Source organism: Rhinolophus hipposideros, assembly GCF_964194185.1.
Source record: "Rhinolophus hipposideros genome assembly, chromosome: 13".
NCBI lineage: Eukaryota > Metazoa > Chordata > Mammalia > Chiroptera > Rhinolophidae > Rhinolophus > Rhinolophus hipposideros.
In genome coordinates, this window is record NC_138059.1 from 35,779,314 (window position 1) to 35,803,046 (window position 23,733).

Here is a 23,733-nt window from a genome sequence, read left to right on the forward strand (position 1 = left end):
CCTGTGCATGATGTACTCTGAGGCAGCTCTCCTGTCAGTTGATGTATCTGTGATTCATTTCCATATTAGACTATGAGATATTTAGGAGCATGAACCTCATCTCATAATTATTTTTGAATTCCTGGTGTCCAGTTTGGTAACAGACACAAAGCCAGTTCTGGTAAATGTTTGATAGATGAATTGAATAAGTGAGTAAACTTAGGGATATGGGGAAAAACTGGGGCCAAATGGGGCCTGATTGGACCTAGTAATAATAGTCATTAATATTTATTGGCCACTTGCTATGTTCTAAGCAGTGTGCTGAGCACTTTTCATGCATTATACAATCCTCTGAGGTCAGTTCTGCTACCTCATTTTACATTTGAGGAGAGTAAGGTTCAGACAGATTGAGTTACTGGAGTTCACACAGCTAGTAATCTGCAGAGCTAGGGTCCCAGCTAAAATCTGTCTGATGCCAAAGGCATCGATGGTAACCTTGGTAAACCTAACAATGTTTTGGTGCTGTTCAAATCCCTGCTCTGCTTGTCTAACCTTGCACACTTGTGATAAGAACAACAGAGGCTTTTTCAGCTGTGTTTTCCCACCATCTTTGCTGTGGATCTCCCTGAAACAATGCTGCATATGGTCTTCTTGAAAAATCTCCATTTTTGTTTTTGCTGTTACATAATCATCACATTGAACCCTTGCTGTAGCATATAGCTCTAGGTATTTTTAATATTTTAGTGCATTCAATCCTGTCAACAACTGAACAAGGAGGGTATTAGGTTGGTGCAAAAGTAATTGCAGTTTTTGCAACTATTTTTAACCTTTTAAACCGCAATTAATTTTGCACGAACCTAATACTTTTAGTAAACTTGTTTTACAAATGAGGAAATTGAGGCCCAGAGAGGCAAATTACAACTTACCCAAGCTTCTACCATTAGCAAGAAACAGGTTGGTTTTTAGTTCCAGACAGTCTGGTTCCAGGACCTACCTTCTCAACCAGCAGTGCTAGGTATTCCACATCCCTTCCTGTGGCTGCCAGCCAATTCTCCAATTAGCATGGGGTCTTCAAAGGCCAAGGCTATGGGCTTGATCGCTGATAGCATTAGTCTGTACTTTAATCCTGGCCAGAAGTCCTGCAAACATCTCACAAACCTAGGCCCTTGGTTACCAAGGAGACCAGGTGGGGATGGATCAGTTTGCCAGCACTACAGGGAAAAACTGCTGCTGATAAAAGGTCAGAACTAGCTTCTCCATATCATTAAAATACCCATTCAAAACTGTTAGTCAGTGAATGTGGCTTACTTGTTTCTCCAAGTACTAAACCTCTCTCCGCTGGCTTTACATGCATAGAATGTTGGCTTTCACATTCATGACTTGTTGAAAGTGTCATATTTCACACTGGCCATTTCATCATAAAGGTAAATAGTGCATGTTTAGATATTTGATGTGCTTAGACAGAGAGCATTTTCCAGTGAAAGCTTCGGAGGTTTGCGAGCAAAGCTTAGAGTCACAGGACATTAGCGCTGCCAGGGACTTTAGGGATCAAAGTCCAGCACCATCCTTTTGTAGTTGAAGGAAGACAAACTGGTGGCCTGCATCCAAGCAGCTAGTGAACAGCAGAACCAGTACTAGACTCCCACCTACCATTCACAGGCCAACTAAAACTATGACATCTGCCAAAAATTCTTTGGGAATTTATTATGGCTTCATTGGCACAGCTCAGGAATTGAAAATGGCTATTTCATCAATGAAGAAGGGAAAAGGATGTGCTATTAAGCCATTAGCATCTCTATAGTCAAACTGAAGTGAAAAATTGATTGACTTTCTGGCCAATATGATAAATCAAGGTAGTCAATAGGAAGTTACTTCCTCAAATAGCTGGGGCCTATATTTGAATTCACTACTCTGTGTGTATTAAGGCTATGTAACTACTCTGTGTATTTCACTGTTCTATAGATAGAATCATATTTAAAATTTTTTTTATCCTTGACTATTATGAAAATTGTCTCACCATTTAATAGATCTTTATACGGTTTGCCTTTCACAAATCTTTTTTTTTTTTTTTAATTTTATTGGGGTGACAATTGTTAGTAAATTTACATAGATTTCAGGTGTACAATTCTGTATTACATCGTCTATAAATCCCATTGTGTGTTCACCACCCAGAGTCAGTTCTCCTTCCATCACCATATATTTGATCCCCTTTACCCTCATCACCCACCCCCCACCCCCTTACCCTCTGGTAACCACTAAATTATTGTCTGACCTTTCACAAATCTTTGAACACAAAACAGTTCTGTCACTTTAAAAGTAAATCTGTAGTATGGGGTTTCCATTTGGGATAATGAAGAAGTTCTGGAACTAGAAAATAATGGTGGTTGCACATCATAAATGTGCTTAATGCCACTGAATTGTACACTTTAAAATGACAAAAATGATAAATTATATGTGATATGTATTTTTCCATAATAAAAAATAAATGTATAAAGAAACCTTGTTATTGGGAATAAGGAAAACATTAGTTCAGTTGCAAATAATATGTTTCATTGATTTATTCAATAACTATATATGGAGTACCTGCTATGAGTCAGATGTATATTTGAAAAATATTTGAAAGTGCTTGCTCACTATAAGGGGTTATGAAAATGTAAGATATGTGTTTGTGTGTAAGTGTGTATGTGTTTGTGGAGTGAGTGCTGGATATTGTCTATTCACTCTTCACTCTCTCCATCTTGCTTTGAGTTTGGGCAGTCTCCCCTGAAGGGACTACAGCCACAGACTCTCTTAACATTTGGCTTCCTGTTAGATTTTGGCAATGGCAGTTTCCAGAAGAAGAGAGGGAGAAAGGTGCATGAAGTTGGGATAACTATTCCCTCAACTCCTATCCTGCCAGGTCATTGTAAGTTGGTTGCATCTATCTACCAAAGGCCAAAGCCCCTAATGGGAAGCTTTTTCTTGCAGCTATCCTCTCAGAGTTTTAGGAAGGGTCTCTCCTCTTTCCCTTTCTGGCTGACGGTAGTAACAGCTTCTAGCTGTTGCTACACCCAGAGTACTATCACAATTCTTCATTTCCTTTAGCCCTACCTACACAGCTGTAAATGATCCTTTTATTAAACAATCCTTGAATGCCAATGAGATCCCAGTGGGAAACCTGAGGAATACAGGATATGTATGCGTATTTGTGTTTGTGTGTATGACTTTGTGCAGCAAATAGTAGACATTTTCTCTGTCCCAATTCATGTTATCTAAGGCAATTAGAAGTGCAAAAATTAAACTTTGTCTTGTCTGAGAAATCCAGAACTATTCATGTCATTCAGGGTCTCAGCTCCCGCTCTCCACACAAGAACCGCAGAATATGGTGAGGCCAAAAAGAAACAACAACGAAGCCATAGATAGGGGAGTCATACCAGCATATTCTTGATGGCGGCTAGTCGAGACACAAAAGCAAACATCGCCAGTACCCCAACAAGGGGTCTTCCTGCACCCCAGTCTCCCTGGCGGCCAGGTGAGACACAGGCAGTAGGATCTACACGATTGCAATGTAATCCTCCTGCTAATGGCACTTGCCTGCCACAATCTGTTTTCTAACCACATTTGCTAGCCGCAATCCCCCGTCTGCTTCTCTGCCAGCCAACCAACCCTCTAGCGAAGCCTCAGCAGTTATATTAGTGGCTAATGGCTAACCGGTAACAGCTGATGGCCAACTAGTCACAGCTGATGGCCATCTGATTACAGCCAATGGCCATCTAATAACTGAGCCAGCACCTTTCCACATGAGGCCCAGAGCCTGGAAACTGCTCTCCTGGCTCTGTTACTACAATTCAGAATAGAGAAAAACTCAATGTTAAAGGCTCTTTCCACTTAAGGTTGCTTCTGGGGTTTTTTTGTTTGTGTTTTTTATTGTGTCTCATGATTTAGAGGATGACCATTCTCCAAATGATTAAGATTGTCTTAAAACTCCCAGTATTTTAGAAAAAAATGGACTTCCAATTAACAGAGTTTTGAAATATCCAATATCTTTTATTATAAAACAGGGAGGCACCATCTCAACTAGGGAGTACTGATTGCTTAAAACCATATGCTTTTGAATAAACCTATATTAGTTTAATGAAGTTTTCCTATAATCAGTATGTGGGGACAGAGTCCCAGAGAGCAGTTTCCAGGCTCTTGGCCTCACGTGGGAAGGTGCTGGCTCGCGTAGTAGATGGCCGTCAGCTGTAACCACATAGCCAATTAGCCACTGATATAACTGCTGTGGCTGCGTTTGTTGTTCAGTCGGTCGGTTTGCAGGCAGAGAAGTGGACAGCAGGTTGCAGGTTGTGTGGATCCAGCCTCCAGTGAGACTAGAGTGCCGCCAGTGAGACGATAATGATATGACTCCCCTATCTATGGCTCCATGGGTGTTCCTTTTCGGCCTAGCCATATCCTGCATTTTTATGTGGGGAGTGGGAGCAGAGACCCTGCATGTCACCTCGCATGACAAATGGCGCAGTGAGCAGGGTCCCCCACACAGTATAACTTACTACAATTGTATTCAAACCCCAAATTATGGGTATTATACACATGAAATACAGCACTGATTTAAGGCAATTAGTTTAATCACTTTCCTGATGTGAAATGAAAGAGGGACACTGCAGAGCAGGGCTGCCCATTAGCACATGATGTGAAGAGGCAAGCCCTCCTTTTTGGCCCTTGCAGTACAGATCCTTACTCTCTTTTGCTGTCCTGTCCTCCTACAGAACATGGCATTTTCCAAAGCAACACCCCATAGAGTTGTACCTTGTTGTTAATCAACATCCTCAAGCTGTGTAGTCCAGGATTTTCTCATCACTCACCTGAACAATTGCCACCACATTTCCTCATAAGCTCATGAATGGTGTTCATTGCATGAGGGTGCATGGGCTGAAGCTGGCCTTAATCCGGCCTGCACTCTGCTCACCAAATCTGTTTGGGTGGCTTCTATAAAGAAGTGCCTTTTCTAATTTACTTAAAAGTAGCAGCAACAGGAAAAAGCCATAACAATGTTGATGCCCAAGAAGAACTGGATTGCCATTTATGAACTCCTTTTTAAGGAGGGAATGATGGTGGCCAAGAAGGATGTTCTTGGCCTATGCCTAAACACCCTGAGCTGGCAGACAAGAATGTGCCCACCATGTTTCCCCCAAAATAAGACCTAACCAGAGAATAAGCAGTAGCATAATTTTTCAGAATGCTCATAATATAAAAATAAGCCCTAATGCGTCTTTTGGAGCAAAAATTAATATAAGACCCAGTCTTATTTTCAGGGAAATATCGTAGGGCTTATTTTATATTACAAGCATCCTGAATAATCATGCTAGGGCTTATTTCCCAGTTAGGTCTCATTTTCAGGGAAACACGGTAACTTTGTATTATGAAAGCCATGCAGTCTCTCAAATCACAAGGCTATGTGAAGGAGCAGTTTGCCTGGAAACATTTCTACTGGTACCTTACCAACGAGGGTATCCAGTATCTCCGTGATTATCTCCACCTGCCCCACCCCCATCCCCAGATAGTGCCAGCAACTTTGCACTGCAGTGGGCCTGAGACTGCTGGTCAAGGCCCAAAGATCTGGAGGGCGAGTGACTGCAAAACTGACTCGAAGGGAAGCTTACAGACCCATCTACAGACAGAGTACTGTGCTTCCTGGTGCTGACAAGAAAGCCAAAGCCGCACCTCGGTCAGCAACCGAATTTCAGTTTAGAAGGGAATTTGGTTGTGGACATGGTCAACTACCTCAGTAAAGTGGGATCGATTATTTGGTGTTGAATTAGCTTGTGGCAAGAAAATAATCTTGTGTGCCCCTGTTTTTGCATAATGTAGCTTGAACAGGAATGTTTTAAAGGTCAGAAAATAAACAGATCAAGACTGGATTGGTTGGGGGGGTAGTCGGGGACATGGTCAACCACCTCAGTAAAGTTGGAGCAATTATTAGGTGTTGAATAAACTTGTGGAGAGAAAATAATCTCAGCAAACTGGGAGAGATTGTGTGGTGTTGAATAAACTTGGAGAGAGGAAAATAAAAAAGCAGCAACAGCAGCCTTGCTGCTAGTGTCTTCTAACTGGTCTTTCTTCCCCTAGTCTTGCCCTTCTTTTATTTATCCTACCACTAGAATACACTTCTAAAATGTGGGTTTGAAAACACTGATGAATGAAATTGAAGAAGACACAAATAAATGGACATTCATTCTGTATAATATTGTTAAAATGTCCATACTACCCAAAGTGATCTATAGATTCAGTGCAATCCCTGTCAAAATTCCAGTGGCATATTTCACAGAAATAGAGAAAAACAATCCTAAAATTTATAGGGAATCACAAAGAACCCCAAATAAGCAAAGCAATTTTGAGAAAGAGGAACAAAGATGGAGGCATAACACTTGCTGATTTCAAATTATATTAGAAATCTATAGTAATCAAAATGGTGCGGTTACTGGCATAAAAATAGACATAGAAACCAATGTAATAGAATGAGTAATCCAGAAATAAACCCTGTATATGTCCTCAAATGAACTTCAGTAAGCGTGCTGAAAACACACAATAGGGAAAGGATAGTCTCTTCAATAAATGGTCCTGGGAAAATTGGATATCTATATGCAGAAGAATGAAATTGGACCTTTCTCATTCCATATACAAAAGTCAACTCAAAATGGATTAAAAACTTAAATGTAAGACCTGAAACCATCAAACTCCTAGAGGGAAACATAGGGAAAGTCTTCTTGACACTGGTCTTGGCAATGATTTTTCAGATATGACCCCCCAAAAAAAGAGAACGAAAGCAAAAATAGACAAATGGGATTGCATCAAACTAAAACACTTCTGCATAACAAAGGAAACAATCAACTGAGTGAAGAGAAAACCAGTGGAATAAGAGAAAATATTTGCAAACCATACATCTGATAAAAGGTTAATATTGAAAATACATAAGGAATTCAACTCAATTTCACAAAACCTAATAACCCAATTTAAAAATAGACAAAAGACCTGAATAGACATTTCTCCAAAGAAGACATACAAATGGCCAAGAGAAACATGAAAAGATGCCCAGCATCACTAATCATCAGGGAAATGCAAATCTAAAGTACAATAAGATACCACCTCATTCCTGTTAGAATGATAAGTGTTAGTGAGGACGTAGAGAAATGGAAATTTTCTTATGCACTCTTGGTGGGAATGCAAATTGGTGCACCCACTTTGGAGAACAATATGGAAGCTCTTCAAAAAATTAAAAATAGAAATACTATATGATCCAGCAATCTCATTTCTGGGTATTTATCCAAAGGAAATGAAATCAGTATCTTCAAGAGATATCTGCGTTCCCATGTTCATTGCAGCATTATTCACAAGAGCCAGGATATGGAAATAATCCATGTGAACCTTGATGGGTGAATGGATAAAGAAAATATATCTATAATTTGTGCCAGCATGGATGAGCCTGGGGGATGTTATGCTAAGTGAAGTTAGACAGGCACAGAAAAACAATTCTATTATATCTACTCATAGAGGTAGAGAGTAGAAAGGAGGTTACTGGGGGTGGGATGGAGAATTGGGAGATGTTGAACAGAAAGAATAAAGAAGAAAAGTGTGTTTGACCATGCTGCTTCTGCTTAAAATATTTAATGGCTCCCCATTCTAGAGAGTGGTATGTCTCAAACTTCTATGTGCACATGAATCACTGGGGATGAGAAAGGGGAGTTGGGTGGATCTTGTTAAATGCAGATTCTAATTCAGTCTGGGATGGAGCCTGGACTCTGCCTGTGTAACAAGCTCCCAGGTGAGGCCAATGCTTCTTGTCTGCTGACCACTTTGAGTAGAAGGGTCCTAGAGAAGTGCTGTCCAATAGAACGTTCTATGATGACAGAAATGTTCTCTATCTGGACTGGTCAATATGGTAGCCACTAGACTTATATGACTATTGAGACTGGTCAATGAAATGTGGTGATTGAAATGTGGCCCATGTGACTGAAAAACTGAATTTAAAATTTTGTTTTATTTTCATTAATTTAGATTTAAATAGCCACATGCCGCTAGTGGTTACTGTATTGGACAGCACATCTATAGAAGATAATATCCATACTGTGCCCTATGACATATGGATCTCTCTGATGACCTGTCCTTTGCCTGTCTCCTGCTCATTTCCTGTCCTTCCTTGTCCCTTATTTTATGGTATAACATCACTGAGCAATCATAATTTTACAAACAGATCAAGTGTTTTTCATGCCTCCACTTTGTACATGCTGTTCCCTTTGCTTGGAATGTCCTTTTTCATGTTTTGTGTCCAATGATGTCACACTTTCTTCTGTGGTTCAGTCCCTGTACCACATCCTCTGTGAACCTTTCCCTGAACCTGTCCTTTTAACAGCAACCATTTACCATCTACAGGTTTTGAAGGCACTCCACACACATTATTTCATTCAATGTGTGCAGTATGCCTGGTATAGGGAAACTGAAGCTTGACATGGCTTACCCAGGGTCACAGAGCTGAAAGCAGAAAATCATAAATTCAAAGAATGTCTGCATGATTCTGATGTCTATTCTTTTCCTACCACACCATGGTGCCTTCTGCAGGCACAGTGCTATGATATGCATAGTAGTAATTACACAAGGGTGAAATTGTCTACAGTCTCTCTTCTCTACAGGATCATAAACTGCTAGAGGTCATGGACTAGGCATCATTTATTTCTGTCTCCATGAGGCCTGGCACATCATGAGTGCATGACTGTGTATGTTTCAGCTCTCCAACTCCATTGTAAAGTCCCTAACTGCAGCGGCTACAGTGTGCTCAACAGGCCTTTAGCAAGAGTCTGAATAAGTGAATGAATAACTAAATGAGTATGCTGATTATGGGCAACATTGGCAAGGATTTTGTTAGGAATCCGAGGGCAATTGTTCTTGCTAAACAGCTTTTGGATTTCAAAATAAAACAATAATTTTCATAATTTATAAAATGCTGTTTTTCTACACTGTGTCACTTTCTGTCTCTTGAGTTGTTTTTATCTAAACTATACATTTGAATTTAGTTAACTTACTTTACTTAGCAAATATTTAACAAATTTATCACAAACAAAGTTCTATGCTAGGCCCTAAGGGGTACAGAAGAATATACATTGAATCAGACATGTTCTTATTCTCAAACTAGCTAAGACTACTGCAAGAGAGAAATGGGTACCCGAGTAGGAAGGAGAAAACAAGAGAGTCTAGAGGGGTATGAGAAGGGATGAATATGGAAAAAAACTAGGATGGTAAAGTTTTGATGTATACTTCCCTTCATATCTGCCTAATTATCATGGCCAGTGTTCTCCTGAATTAACGTCCTGTAAGATACACTTTACTGAGAATATGAAAAAAATGAGAATGTGTATACACCACCAGCAGGAAGCAAGAGTGTAAATTAGCACAATCTTTATAAAGGGATTTGGAGTCCTGTCCAAATTCTTTAAAAACATGCATGCCCTTCATTCTAGCAGTTCTACTTGTAGGAATTTATCCTAAGACAATCATCATGGCTATGCTCTGAGTTTTATTAGCAAAGACTTCATGGTAACATTGTTTATAATGATTTAAAAAATGCAAAACGACAAATATCTAACCCATAGGGAATTAAATACTCCCAATCCATATAACTGTGTCACTAAATGCTATTTAGTCATTAAAAGTGATATGAAATGATATGGAACAATATCATTATATGTTTTTATGTAAAAAAAGAAGGTTACAACATAGAATGTGCCAAATGATTTCCAAATTTTTTGGTGGGAGGGATTTGAGGGTGCTTATATATGCACAGATGAAACAAAGACTTTCAGAAAAGACCCAGAAAATCTCTTAATGTGCTCTCTGGGTGACGGATGGGCTTACATTATTTGTGTCTATGCCTTTCATCTGTTTGTGCCACTTTTTATAACAGAAAAATACATTTAAAAAGAAAATGAAGACACAAATCTGTTTAGTGGTGTCAATTTAGCCTGGTCTCTGATTACAAACTATCTTCTTGAAGATCCAGGTTACCTCATAGGAAATCCATGGGTGGTCAATTGCTTAGAAATGTCTCCAACTTGGGAAAGTCACACTCTCTCTTATCTTCATTCAGTGTCCTCTTTCCTTGATTTCCAATATCCATTATTTTCCTGTCTCTGGTTTCAAACTCAGCCTAAATTGGAGTCATCTCTCCTTTGTCCAACCTTTACTTGATCAATGTTCCTCAGGGTTGGGCCATCTGTGGCAGGAGTAAGCCCACTGGTGCCCAAAGGACTGTGAACTAGGCACATTTCTTGCTGCCCCGTTTCCTTCTGTTTGCTGTGCTCTTTTGATGTAAGAGATACAAAAAAGTGATACCTCATTGCTGAATATCGCTGCAGTTACCTTTGAAGTACTCCCCTTGGGAAGCTATGCACTGATACCAGTGCCTAGTCCACCCTTCAAAGCAATTTTGGAACTCTATTTCTGGAAATGGCCAACAAAGCTGTCGTCGTATTACACTTGATGTCCTGAATGCCATCAAAATGTCTTCCTTTCAATATTTCCTGTATCTTCATGTAAAGAAAGAATTCATTGCAGGCTAGATCAGTGGAGTATGGCGAGTGTTCCAATACAGTTATTTATTCACTGGCTAAAAAATCCCTCACAGACAGTGCCGTGTGAACTGGTGCATTGTTGTGATGCAAGAGCCATGAATTGGTGGCGAAAAGTTGAGGTCGTCTAACTTTTTCATGCAACCTTTTCAACACTTCCAAATAGTAAACTTGGTTAACTGTTTGTCCAGTTGGTACACATTCATAATGAATAATCCCTCTGATATCAAAACAGGTTAGCAACATCATTGCAATAAGCTTGTTAACTTAATTGTCAGACCTCATATAACTTCTAATCCATGTTGGTCTCTTGCTTTTTGTTTTGGGGATGCTCTTGTTGTCTTTCCTCTTTTCTGCTCTCATCTTGAGCTTCATGAATGAGGACTACGTGTCACTTGCTGGGGACCTAGTGATCGTTCCACTCACCAGTAGACCCTGTAACAAAAAAGAAAAAAGCTAGGTACTAAACTTATGGACCTTGGGTTCAAAGAGCATTTTATGAATTTGACTCCAAAGGCAATGGAAGTAAAAACTAAAATAAACGAATGGGATTATATGAAACTGAAAAGCTTCTGCACAGCAAAATCAACTATTGACAAAATAATGAGGCAACCAACTGAATGGGAGAAGATTTTTGCAAACAGTGCATCTGATAAGGGGCTAATATCCAAAATATACAAGGAACTCATGAAACTCAACAACAAAAAAACAAACAACCCAATTGAAAAATGGACAGAGGACCTGAAGAGACATTTCTCCAAAGAGGATATACAAATGGCAAATAGACATATGAAAAAATGTTCAACATCTCTAATCATCAGAGAAATGCAAATGAAAACCACAATGAAATATCACCTCACCTCAGTCAGATTGGCTTTCATCAACAAGACAAATAGTAACAAGTGTTGGAGAGGCTGTGGAGAAAAAGGAACTCTCATACACTGTTGGTGGGAATGCAGACTGGTGCAGCCATTATGGAAGGCAGTGTGGAGATTCCTCAAGAAATTATGAATAGAATTACCATATGACCCAGCAATCGCTCTCTTGGGTATCTACCCAAAAAATCTGAAAGCATTTCTCTATAGAGACACGTGTACTCCAATGTTCATTGCAGCTTTGTTTACGGTGGCCAAGACATGGAAACAACCAAAATGTCCTTCGATAGATGAATGGATAAAGAAGTTGTGGTATATATACACAATGGAATACTATTCGGCATTAAGGAAAGATGATATAGGAGCATTTGTGACAATATGGATGGATCTTGAGAGTATAATGCTAAGTGAAATAAGTCAGACAGAAAAAGCAGAGAACCCTATGATTTCACTGATATGTGGTATATAAACTAAAAAAAACAAAGGAACAAGACAAACAAATGAGAAAGAAAAACTCATAGACACAGACAATAATTTAGTGGTTACTAGAGGGTGAGGGGGTCGGGGGTGAGTGATGAGGGTAAAGGGGATCAAATATATGGTGATGGAAGGAGAACTGACTCTGGGTGGTGAACACATAATGGGATTTACAGATGATGTAATACAGAATTGTACACCTGAAATCTATGTAAATTTACTAACAATTGTCACCCCAATAAATTTAATAATAAAAAAATAAAAAAGTAAAATAAAAAAAAGGAAAAAAGAAAAAAGCAAAGAAGTACTTAGAGCCTATTCTAGCATCTAGACATTATTTGATCTGTAAAACAAACATGTAGAAAGAGAAATAAGCTAAAGTAGCTCCCTGATTTGTTCAAATAAGCTCAAGATATGTTTTAGAAGCATTACATTAGCTCCTTCCTAGAAAATTTATGTTATCATTCTGAAGTATTCTTCAGCTTTGCATAATGTGGGAGAAAGATTGTTAAACACAAAATTAGAAAGTGATTCAGACCAAATTTTTTTCTGCATGAGAGTGTGGCTTAAGCCACCTGCATGTGTTTTTCACAGTACTTTTATAACAGGTCCTGGCTCTGTGATATCTCGCAGCATTGCAGATTTTGTGACAAGGGATTCAGGAGTCAGCCCAACACATGGGTGTGAGGAGAGACCTGTGTACATAGGAAGTACCAAAGGAATGTCAGAGTGGAGCCAGGCCCCAGGAGGCCGTGTCCATGAACCAAGGGGAATAAATCAGCAACTAATCAGCTGACTGTTAGGGGAAGCAAATGCCAAGAGCAAGGAGATGCACACCTGCCTGAAGAAGGGACTACCTGTGACTGGTATGGCCGGGCCACACCTAAGGCCACACCTCCCTCTTTCTTGGTGAGTGTATGCTGCTCATTCATTGGTCATCCAACAATTACTGACTTCCTGTCTCTCCAGCCTCATCTCCCTCCATATCTTGTGTTCTACGTTCCATCCAGGTCCTCAACTACACTACAATCCCATCTGCCTCAGAGCCTTTGCATATGTTCACACTGTCAGGAATTCTCCTTCCTGTTTGCCTAGGTAATTGTAGGGAAAGTAGAGTCAGCCTGGCTCCCTGCCTAGCCATCTGGTGACCCTGACCCGGTGACCCGCCAGGCACATGTGATAAAATGTTGTGCAAGTGCCGCCCATCCTGAAGATGTTGTTTATATATGCTTACGTAAGCACCTTGGCTATGCGCCACTTTTGTCTCTGTATGCTATAAAAGGGGTCCGACCATTTTACGAGGCCGGCTATGTGGGGCTAGGTGAGCTATGGCACTGCCAGGCACAGTACTAAGGGTGAGGAACAAATAATGAACAGAAACACCATGCTGATGCTTATGGAATTTATCTTCTAGCTTGGAAGACAGATGTGAACCAAAGAAACACACAGGCAAGTATTATTAAACACCTACTAAGTGATAAGCTCTGTTCTAGATGCTGAGGGCAATGTGAACCCCTACCTTTGTGGGGTTTGTATTTCTAATTATACCATGAGCAGCTTACAGTGGAGAAATTCATCATGCCATTGGGCTTAGAAGACATGATTTGACCTGGTCTGAGTGGGTGATCAGGGAAGGTTTTCCTGAAGAAGTGACTATTTTAAGCTCTACGGCCTGTGCTTAGGACACAGTAAATTGTGTGTGTGTGTGTGTGTGTGTGTGTGTGTGTAGATCTACATCTCAATCTAGATATAGATATAAAGCCAGATGTAGAGATGTTAGCATATATATATATATATATACACACACACACATATATATATATATATATAGAGAGAGAGAGAGAGGTGTGGGGGGGGTGAGGATTCTGAGACCTGAGTGTGAGAGAGTTACTGTCATGTCGATTTCTGAGTGGGTGGTGTCCCAGGGATAAGGTGTCTGTGACTCTGGTAGCTGGAAGAAAATGCGTGGAGCCAGAGGCAGAGCAGACATGTTTTATTTACAGGCTTTCTGGACATAGTCAGGGTTTCTCACTGTTGTACACAGCTGGACATTTTCAGGTTACAACCCGTAGCCAACAGCAGCCTCATGTCTCAGCAGCCCACAGCAGCAGCTGTCGGGCACGGCCCTCACAACTCCATTTCTCAGCATCCCTCACACACTTTGGGCACAGCCCACATAGTGCCAGGCAGGGTACTAAGGGGACAGGCAGGCAGACTCCTGCTATTCAACGCGATAAGTGCTATGAAGAGCTTGAGCAGGGAGCTAAGGAAACTGTGGCTTTGGAGGAGCATAGTGCCAAGTCTTACAAGCAAGGGGGAGAGAAGACAACTGCAGATTGGGGTGGGTCAGAGAAGGCTCTCACGGGGGAGGCATCTAAGCAGAAGAATAGGAAGGTGTTAGGCCGGTGATGACAGGAAGGAATATGGGTATAGTCACTCCTGTTGAAAGGAGCAGAGGCAAGATCTAAAAGGGAGTTGAGGACAGAGAAGCAGAGACCCAAGAGGATAGAGACACATGGACTGGAGGGGCAGGCCACCAAGCTCAGTGTGGAGGGGTAAGGGTTAACCTTGACTAAATTTACTTCTTTTGAGGAGGACTAAATATTGCATAATGCTTGCAAAAAATGCATTGCATGGAATAGACATCATCTATGGAAGTGTTTGGTTACATTGGAAAGGTTCAATTTGTAAGCAGGGGTAAGCCTGCATTTTCTGACTTCATAAAGCCCTCTTGAAATGTCCTCAAGATCTTTGTTTCTGCAGAGCACAGCCTCAGTTGATCAGGTATCTAATTATATTGGGGAGGATTCTGCTTTAGGGCCTGAGTGGCTGGTAAATTGTCTCTCTGTGAGCTGAAACTACTGGTGAAGAGAATATATAAACAATTTTTAAAATTATAGTTGACATGTAATATCATTTTAGTTTCATATGTACAACAGAGTGATTAGACATTTATATGTCTTACAACATGATCACCCTGATAAATCTAGTACCTATCTGACACTGTACTTAGTGATTACGATGTTACTGAGTATATTCCCCATGCTGTACACTACATCCCCATGACTTATTATATAACCTTCACCTCTTTACCCTATTCCCGCTCCCCCCACTACCCACAACCATTGTGTGCTCTGTACTTATGACTTTCTTTCTGTTTTGTTTTTTTTTGTTCATTTGTTTTCTTTAGATTGCTTTTATAATAGAATCAGTACTTGCAGACTTTTTCTCCTCCTAGAAGCTACCTCTGCTCTTCAAAAGCCCTGGTCATGTGCCTCCACAGCTGATTAGAGATGACATACTTTTGATTTTCTATCACCTTTCCCACACCGTAAGCCTCTCAGTGACCCCTTCAGAGTTTGTCATATGCCTCCTTGGGCTCTCTGCGCAGTCCAGGGAAATCCACAGTATTTGTGTTCTTGTGTACCTAGAACTGGCTTAGTTGTGCTCTGAGAAAGAGAGTGAAAAGTAAAAGCCATAGTCCTTAGCATCAAAGAACTTACATTTAGTTGAGGGCATAAAATACATGTACCTGAAGCAATTAGTATACAGTATTAAGGTTCTTTTATTTACAAGTAACAGAAACCAACTCTTTCTTCTTAAACAAAAGGGGGAAATTACTGGATGGAGTCAGGGAATCACACAAAACAGGAGAGTCTGACAGTCAGGATGTAGTGTGTAAAGAATTCAGGGTGACTCCAGGATCTTAGTAGCAGGAATGTGGACCTTTCCTTTAGAGATCTGTCATACAAGGGTTTGCAACAGGGGCAAATGGGGGAAGGAGTAGCTTCTCTGATCTCGATTATAGACAACTTGACAAGTATAAAGAAGAAAATGAAAACCAAGCAATATCTCACCTCCCAGAGACGACCACTGTTTTGCTTCTAATACATATTCTTCCAGTCTGTTTTTTTTTTCTGTGAGTGCATGAGTATGTGTATTTTTCACAAAATTGAGATCCTACACTTTATGCTATTTTGTGTCTTGTTCTATTCAGTTAACATTGTACTATAAATGTACTGAGTTAATGGCATGGGTGGAATTTGAACAAGTCTTTCATGACTCCAAAAACCAAAGGCAAGTTCTTCCCAACACACCATGCTCTTATTTTGTATTGAGTTAAATTGTACCTTCCCATCCCTCTATCCCCCACACCTCCTCCAAAGATATGCCCACATCCTAAATCCTGGAACATGTGAATGTGAACTTTTTTGGAAAAAGCATTTTCACAGATGTAATTAAGTATCTTTAGTTGAAATTATTGCACATTACCTACACTGCCCCTACATCCAATGACAAGTATTCTTAAATACAGAAGAGAGGAAGACATAGACACAGGGAGAAGGTCATGTGAAGATGGAGGCAGTGATTATAGTGATGCAGCTATAATCCCAAGAACACCTGGAGCTTCCATAAATTGGAAGAGGCAAGGAAAGATATTTCCTTAGAACCATTGGGGTAGGGGGCGTGTGGTCCTGCTGGCATGTTGATTTCAGACTTCTGGCCTACAGAACTGTAAGACAACACATTTCTTTTGTTTTAAGCCATGCAAAAGGTGGTAATTTGTTGCAGCAGCCCAGGAAACTAATGCAATTTTTTTAATCCTCTATCTCAGTACTAGCACATATTAGAGACTGGCACATATTAGGTGTTTTCAAAGAGTTAATTACTTATTAGATTAATACATGCGTGTGTTGAAACAGCTTTAAATCATTTTCAACTAACTTGGACTGAACATCATAAAATCGTACTTGATAGATTCCCATTTTGAGGGTTATCTAGGAAGAGAACTAATATTTGTTGAGGGCCTTCTTTGTAGTAGACACCAAGGTAAGTTTCATTCTTAAATTACATCACAGCGAGAGTATTATAAATTACAGAGACAAGAGCAAGATTTTGGAGTCAAATTTGAGCTCTGATTCTTAATAGCTATATGACTTTCAGCAAATTACTTAAACTCTCTTAACCAAAATTTATTTATCTGAAAAGTGGGGGAAATAATTCCTATCTCCCTGTCCTGTTTTTAGGATGAAAGGAGATAGTGTATGGAATAGTTGAGCACAGTGCCAGGCACATAGAAAAATCTCAACAAACATTAACTATTGTGAGTGTAACATGGTGGTGGGTGCAGAGGGAAGGCTGGAATTCCGAACTGGGGCCCTCACCTAAGAACTGGCGCCAAGTGCCCCCCTTCTAAAAGTTCAGAGAGCTGCTGCATTTGGGCCAGCTGAGTCTCTGCGAGCATGCTGAGACAAGCCCTGGGGGTCAGTTGGGCCTGGTGTAGGAGTTGTGGTTTAAGCTGTCCTGCCAGTATCCTTCTCTGGAAAGTCCACCTCATGGCAGGTAAGGGGCCCTCAGCATCAAGAAGGTATTGTAGGGGTTACTTCTAGCAGAGGGATGAATTCAGGAGGGCAAACTGAAGCTTAATCTCCATGCCAGGGACCAGGCAGAAGGAAGACCTTCAGAGGCCCTCCAAAACACCAACAAATGCACTTCAAAGAAGAGCCCATATTTGGATGCCTGCCATACACTAGGAGTAAATGGTCTGTCAGTGTCAAATAGAGATCCATGGTGACCAATGGAGAGGATTACTAGCTTACAACAGGCAGTCTAGTAAGATGAGACCTGCCTCCCCTTGCTCTACACTTAACCCTAAAGCAGTGCATGCTGGGAAGCAAAAGGTGTTGGTAGAACAATGGGAAACCAGTATACCCTATGAAACCCCAGCAATAGACTCAACCCTGGCTGCATATTGGAATCACTTGGTGAACTTAAAAAAAAAAATCTTGATATGCTCAGATATTCTTATTTAATTTGTGTGGAGAAGAATCCAGGCATTAAAATTTTTAATGAGCAGCCTTGGTTGAGAACCACTTCCCCGAAGTCAGAGTAGTAGCCTGTGCTTGGGAGAAGGTGTAGGATTGCCAGATTTAGCAAATAAAAATAAAAGTATTATGCGGGACATATTTATAAAAATTATTTGTCTAAAATTCCAGTTTTACTGGGCATTCTGTATTTAATCTGGCAATCCTAAAATGGGAGGAAAAGTATTTGAAATGGATAGAAAATTGAAATTTTAAAATGAATACGGCAGAATCTTAAGGACTGAAAGTAACTGTTTAGTAATAAAAGGTGACTGAAATATTAAGGAATTGGGCTGATCTGTCATTCAAAGGAGCTGCTACCCAGTGAGAAATGGGGTGTGTGAGAACAGTTGGGAGCAGTTTTACAAAAAATAAAACCATTTCCTAGTACAATATCATAATGTCCATTATATCTCAATAAAAAACAAAACCCATTTTATGTTCTGTCCCCAGTGACTTGAAACTCCCAGTAAACTAGGTATATCATTCTGACCAATAATCTTGCCCCAGAGATGAGCAATCAGAAGCCAAAAGTATTTATGTGATTTGTGCAAATTAAACAAAGCTGATAAGTGATAGAGCCAGGATTTGAACCCAAATTAATTTGAGAAAAAGAAGAAGAAGGATAAGAAAAAATAGAAAGTTGTTTCTACTGTGCCAAAATGACTTTCAGAAGTTTTCTTTGATACTAGTAATACTAGTAGATTGATTCCCTAAAACACAGTTGACCTATGGGAATCTCCCAGGGACACCCACTCTCTTTAAAGGGCAGAGAAAGAGAGGCTGGGGCTGGAGTTGCACATTTTGGAGACTTCAGGGCCCAAGCCCTGCAGACTGATCTTGCTCCTGCCTTCCTGCACTGCCCTAAATGAACGGGATGAGGGGCTGAACTGGGCGTACTTTAGTCTTCTTGTCCTCTCAGTTGCTGACCAGCCAAATGGAGGTGGCTACTTGAATGTTTATTTTGTGGAATTTTCTGCTGCTCCATCATGATGTCTACTGCTTATATCTCTGTGCTTTAATTAAATGCCATCTCACTGTGCTTGAGCCCCAGAGTTCTTTTAGTAAAGAGTTCAATTTTGTAAATCAATGGAGAAAAATAAACAAAACCACCTGTTCTGCAAGACTTTGCTGCCAAGTGTGAAGCTCTCCCCTCACTTCCTCCCTCCTCCATCCAAAAGTAACTCGTAGATTGGGGGTTCCTAGCTGCAGGACCTTGACTTTGGGGCAGAGCAGCTGTCGTGACAAGCGGGGGCAGCCACTCAGGGTGTGGGGGAAGATGGGCTGCTGAAGGTGTCAAGTCCCAAAATTACCTTAGGTTCACATATGTGAGAGGCACAAATCTGCTTAGTGAGTAATATCAGCCTTCTCCTCGCCCATTCCCACCACCTGTTAAAGGAAAATATGTCTTTTCCCCCTCAGCTTCCCTCTTTCCTCACCCACATGGAGAATTCTAAGTTTGCCAGCCTGTCTCCTGGAATTATGAGATGTGGGAAAAGGAGCATGGGTACAGAGACACAGGGCTAGAAACATAGGAAGGAAGAGAGAAGGGAACTAAACCTACTAGGCTTGTGGACTGGGCTTTGAAGAACAGTTTTGGTAAAGTTGACAGTAAGATACAAAAGCAGTTTTAGGCTGGGAGACAAAAGGATTTTTTCCCCTAAATAGTTTATTGAGGTGAAATTCACATAACAAAACTAGCCATTCTAAAGTGAACAATTCAGTGGCATTTCATTACATTCACAACATTGTACAACCACTACCTCTATCTTGTTCTTATTTCCATTACTCCAGAGTAATATACCCTGAGAAAGAGTAGTTTAAGATGTGTTGATATGGATTATGAATTGGATCCCTTAATGCTCTTCAAGAGATATAAATGAAAATTGGAGTTTATTCTTAATAACTTAGATATTGTGGACTTTGACCTATCGAAATTGGGCCATGTGGGCACTGGGGTTATTTGGGATCCGTACATGCATATAGTCATCCCATGGTGACCCCATTGCCCCCGGGGGCAGGAGCACCTCACCCCAAACACATTAGACCCTGCACTTCCCAGACTATGAGTTCCCTACAATGCCCGTGATAGATATTCATAATTGCATGATTTCACCAGGTCAGATGTTGGAGGGAGAGAGGCACTGTCTCTGATTTGTCCTGCACCTACATCCTATTACTGCTTTACCCCAAAAATAAGACCCAGCTGGACCATTAGCTCTAATGAGTCTTTTGGAGCAAAAATTAATATAAGACCTGGCAATATTATATTATATTATATTATATTATATTATATTATATTATATTGTATTGTATTGTATTGTATTATATTATATTATATTATTATATTATATTATATTATTATGTTATGTTATGTTATGTTATTATGTTATGTTATGTTATGTTATGTTATCTTATATTATATTATAGTATATTATATTGACCTGGTCTTATGTTATAATTAAATAAAACCAGGTCTTATATTAATTTTTGCTCCAAAAGACACATTAGAGCTGATTGTCCGACTAGGTCTTATTTTCGGGGAAACATGGTAGGAGAATCTGGTCTTCGTATCCCTCAAAAAAGGCCCCACCAGCAGCCTTGAAGTGCGAGTTCTGAGTGTACCCAGAATCTTAGAAATAGCCCTCAGGTAAGCTTAAATACTCACTCTCATCCACACATACCCTGAACTTCCCACTTCATCTTCCTGAGTACCTATCCCCCCACCGCTCTCCCCTGGATAACCAGATGCTAAGAGCCTTTTACCTTTCTCCATGCTCATACAACTATATACAAATATATATATACACACACACATATATATATATATATATATAACATTATATATATTATATTATATTTATATAATCTCCATATATTTAGGGTTTTGTAAAGTTCATTGCTTGCTTTGGAAAAATTAGATTATGCATTTTCTGCATCATCTATTTGTTAGTCAAAAATACCTTGTAGAAATCCCTTTCCCTGGTACGGTTATGATTCATTTTTTTTGTATTGGCTACATAATAATCCACGATGAAAATCTTCCATAATTTATCCATTATTATCAATATAAAAATGTCAAATATGTCTTTTTCTTAGAGGTTAAGAGTTTTCTATCTTGATAAGATCTCCCCAACCCATTTATTTACCTATTTACCTAGCTTTTCTTCCAAGTTATTTATTGTTCTATTTATATAAATGTAAAAAAGTCCTATTATATCTAGAATTTGTTTTTATATATGGGATAAGAAGGGATTCAACTGTTTTTTCAGAGAATAGTAAATTGAGATTATATCATGTATTAAATAATCTATCCTTTCCCTGCTGACTTGAATTATCAACTTTGTCGTGTATTAAATACATGTATAATGTATAATTAAATACATGTATAATATATATACATGTACTGGGATCCATTCTTTTCAGATTTTTTCATCCCCTATTCCATTCCTCTCATTGATTGATCTTGCCTTGTACTAATACACAATGAATTGATTACAATGGCTTTTTAGAGTGCTCTGATATCTGATAAAAATACACCTTCCTTCCTTACTGTTATTCTTTTTCCTATTTTTCTTCTTTTGTGGACATTTATTGTTCCATGTAGGTTTTTTTTTTTTATTAGTTTCAGGTGTACAAGACAAGGTAATACTTAGACGTTCATCATTTATATCCCTCACACTGTGAACCCCCCTCCCCCCATCCACTATCCCTCCGACCTCACACTGAACCATCACATTATATATATAAAATTATAGTTGGAATTCCTTAATGTTTAGCTTCTGGTGTACAATGCCATGATCAGGTATCCACAGTATCCCTGAGGTGGTTTCCCAAATAGGACGCATGTCCATCGGATACCCAACAAAATCTTTACAACATTATTGAATACCTTCCCCAAATTAATTTTCAAAAAAACCCTGAGGCCATCTTGTGGTTACCAGCTGCTTCCAAATCCCTTCACCTTTCCCCTTATCCCCAACCCCCCCACACACCCATCTAACAACTCTCGGTTTTTTCTTTGTGTCCCCAAAACTGTTTCTGATTAGTTCATTCACATAGTCTTTTCTTTAGATTCCATATATAAGTGAGATCATATGGTACTTGTCTATTGATTTGCGGATGTTGAACCACCCCTGCATACCAGGGATGAATCCCACTTGATCATGGTGTATGATCTTTTTAATGTATTGCTGAATTCTGTTCGCTAATATTTTGTTGAGAATTTTTGCCTCTATGTTCATTAGAGATATCGGCCTGTAGTTTTCTTTTTTTGTGGTGTCTTTGTCTGCTTTTGGAATCAGGGTGATAGTGGCTTCGTAAAAAGTGTTTGGGAGTCTTCCTTCCTTCTGGATTTTTTGGAAGAGCTTGAGGAGAATAGGTGATAATTCTTTTTTGAACCTTTTGAAAAATTCACCTGTAAAGCCATCTGGTCCAGGGCTTTTGTTTGTTGGGAGATTATTGATTACTGATTCAATTTCCCTGGTGGTAATCAGACTGTTCAGGCTTTCTGTTTCTTCTTGAGTTAGCCTTGGAAGGTTGTGCGCCTCTAGAAAATTGTCCATTTCTTCCAGATTGTCAAATTTGTTGGCATATAGTTGCTCATAGTAATTTCTTAAAATTTTTTGTATTTCTGTGGTGTCTGTTGTCACTTCTCCTCTTTCATTTCTGATTTTATTAATTTGGGTCCTCTCTCTCCTTTTTTTAATGAGTCTGGCTAAAGGTTTGTCAATTTTGTTTATCTTCTCAAAGAACCAGCTCTTGGATTCATTGATCTTTTGTATTGTTTTTCTGGTTTCTATTTCATTTATTTCTGCTCTGATCCTTATTATCTCCTTCCTTGTGCTCCCTTTGGGTTTATTTTGCTGTTCATTTTCCAGATCCCTTAAGTGTGAAGATAAACTGTCAATTAGTGATGTTTCTTGTTTCTTTAGGTAGGCCTGCAGTGCTATGAACTTCCCTCTTAGGACTGCTTTCGCAGCATCCCATAGATTTTGGGTTGTCGTGTTCTCATTCTCATTTGTCTCAAGATATCTTTTGATTTCTTCTTTGATCTGCTGCTTGACCCATTTATTATTTAGCAACATGTTATTCAGCCTCCATGAATTGGTGTATCTTCCTGGTTTTTTTCCCCTGTAGTTCATTTCTAATTTTATAGCACTGTGGATAGAGAAGACAATTGGTATGATTTCAATTTTCTTAAATTTATCAAGGCTTGTTTTGTGGCCTAACATATGATCTATCTTGGAAAATGTTCCATGTGCACTTGAGAAGAACGTGTATTCTGCAGCATTGGGGTGAAATGCTCTGAAAATATCAATTAAATCCAACTGCTCCAAAGTATCATTTAAGGCTGTTGTTTCCATATTGATTTTCTGTCTGGAGGACCTGTCCCTTGTTGTCAGAGGTGTGTTGAAGTCCCCTACTATGATAGTGTTGCTGTTGCTCTCTGTCTTTATGTCCATCAGTACCTGTTTTACATATTTAGGTGCTCCTATGTTAGGTGCATAGATGTTTACTAGGGTTATGTCCTCTTGTCGGAATGATCCCTTTATTATTATATAGTGCCCATCTTTGTCTTTTAATATGTTCTTCATTTTAAAGTCTATTTTGTCAGATATAAGTATTGCAACTCCAGCTTTTTTTTTTTGCTTCCATTTGCATGAAATATGTTACTCCAACCCTTCACTTTCAGCCTGTGTGTGTCTTTTGATCTGAAATGAGTCTCTTGTATACAGCATATAGAAAGGTCTTGCTTCCTTATCCACTCAGCCACCCTATGTCTCTTGATTGGAGCGTTTAATCCATTTACATTTAAAGTGATTATTGATAGGTACATAGTTATTGCCATTTTTAAATTTGTAGTAAATTGTTTTCATCTTTCTTCTATTTACAGAAGTCCTTTTAGTATTTCTTGCAATGCTGGCTTGGTTGTAATAAATT

General features: G+C 39.5%; 1 long non-coding RNA gene and 1 pseudogene across 2 annotated transcripts in view; both read left to right on the forward strand.

Moving 5' to 3' along the window:
* The first annotated feature begins 5,006 nt into the window (after positions 1-5,006).
* On the forward strand, positions 5,007-5,747 carry LOC308506956 (small ribosomal subunit protein eS10-like; annotated as a pseudogene). Its single transcript has 2 exons — positions 5,007-5,139; positions 5,371-5,747. The product of its transcript is annotated as a small ribosomal subunit protein eS10-like (transcript).
* Positions 5,748-13,230: 7,483 nt separating this feature from the next.
* The window catches only part of LOC308506649, a 28,818-nt gene continuing 18,315 nt past the window's right edge, over positions 13,231-23,733 (forward strand). The window contains exon 1 of the long non-coding RNA XR_013994745.1: positions 13,231-13,375. This is a non-coding gene — a long non-coding RNA (uncharacterized lncRNA). The remainder of the gene's footprint in view (positions 13,376-23,733) is intronic.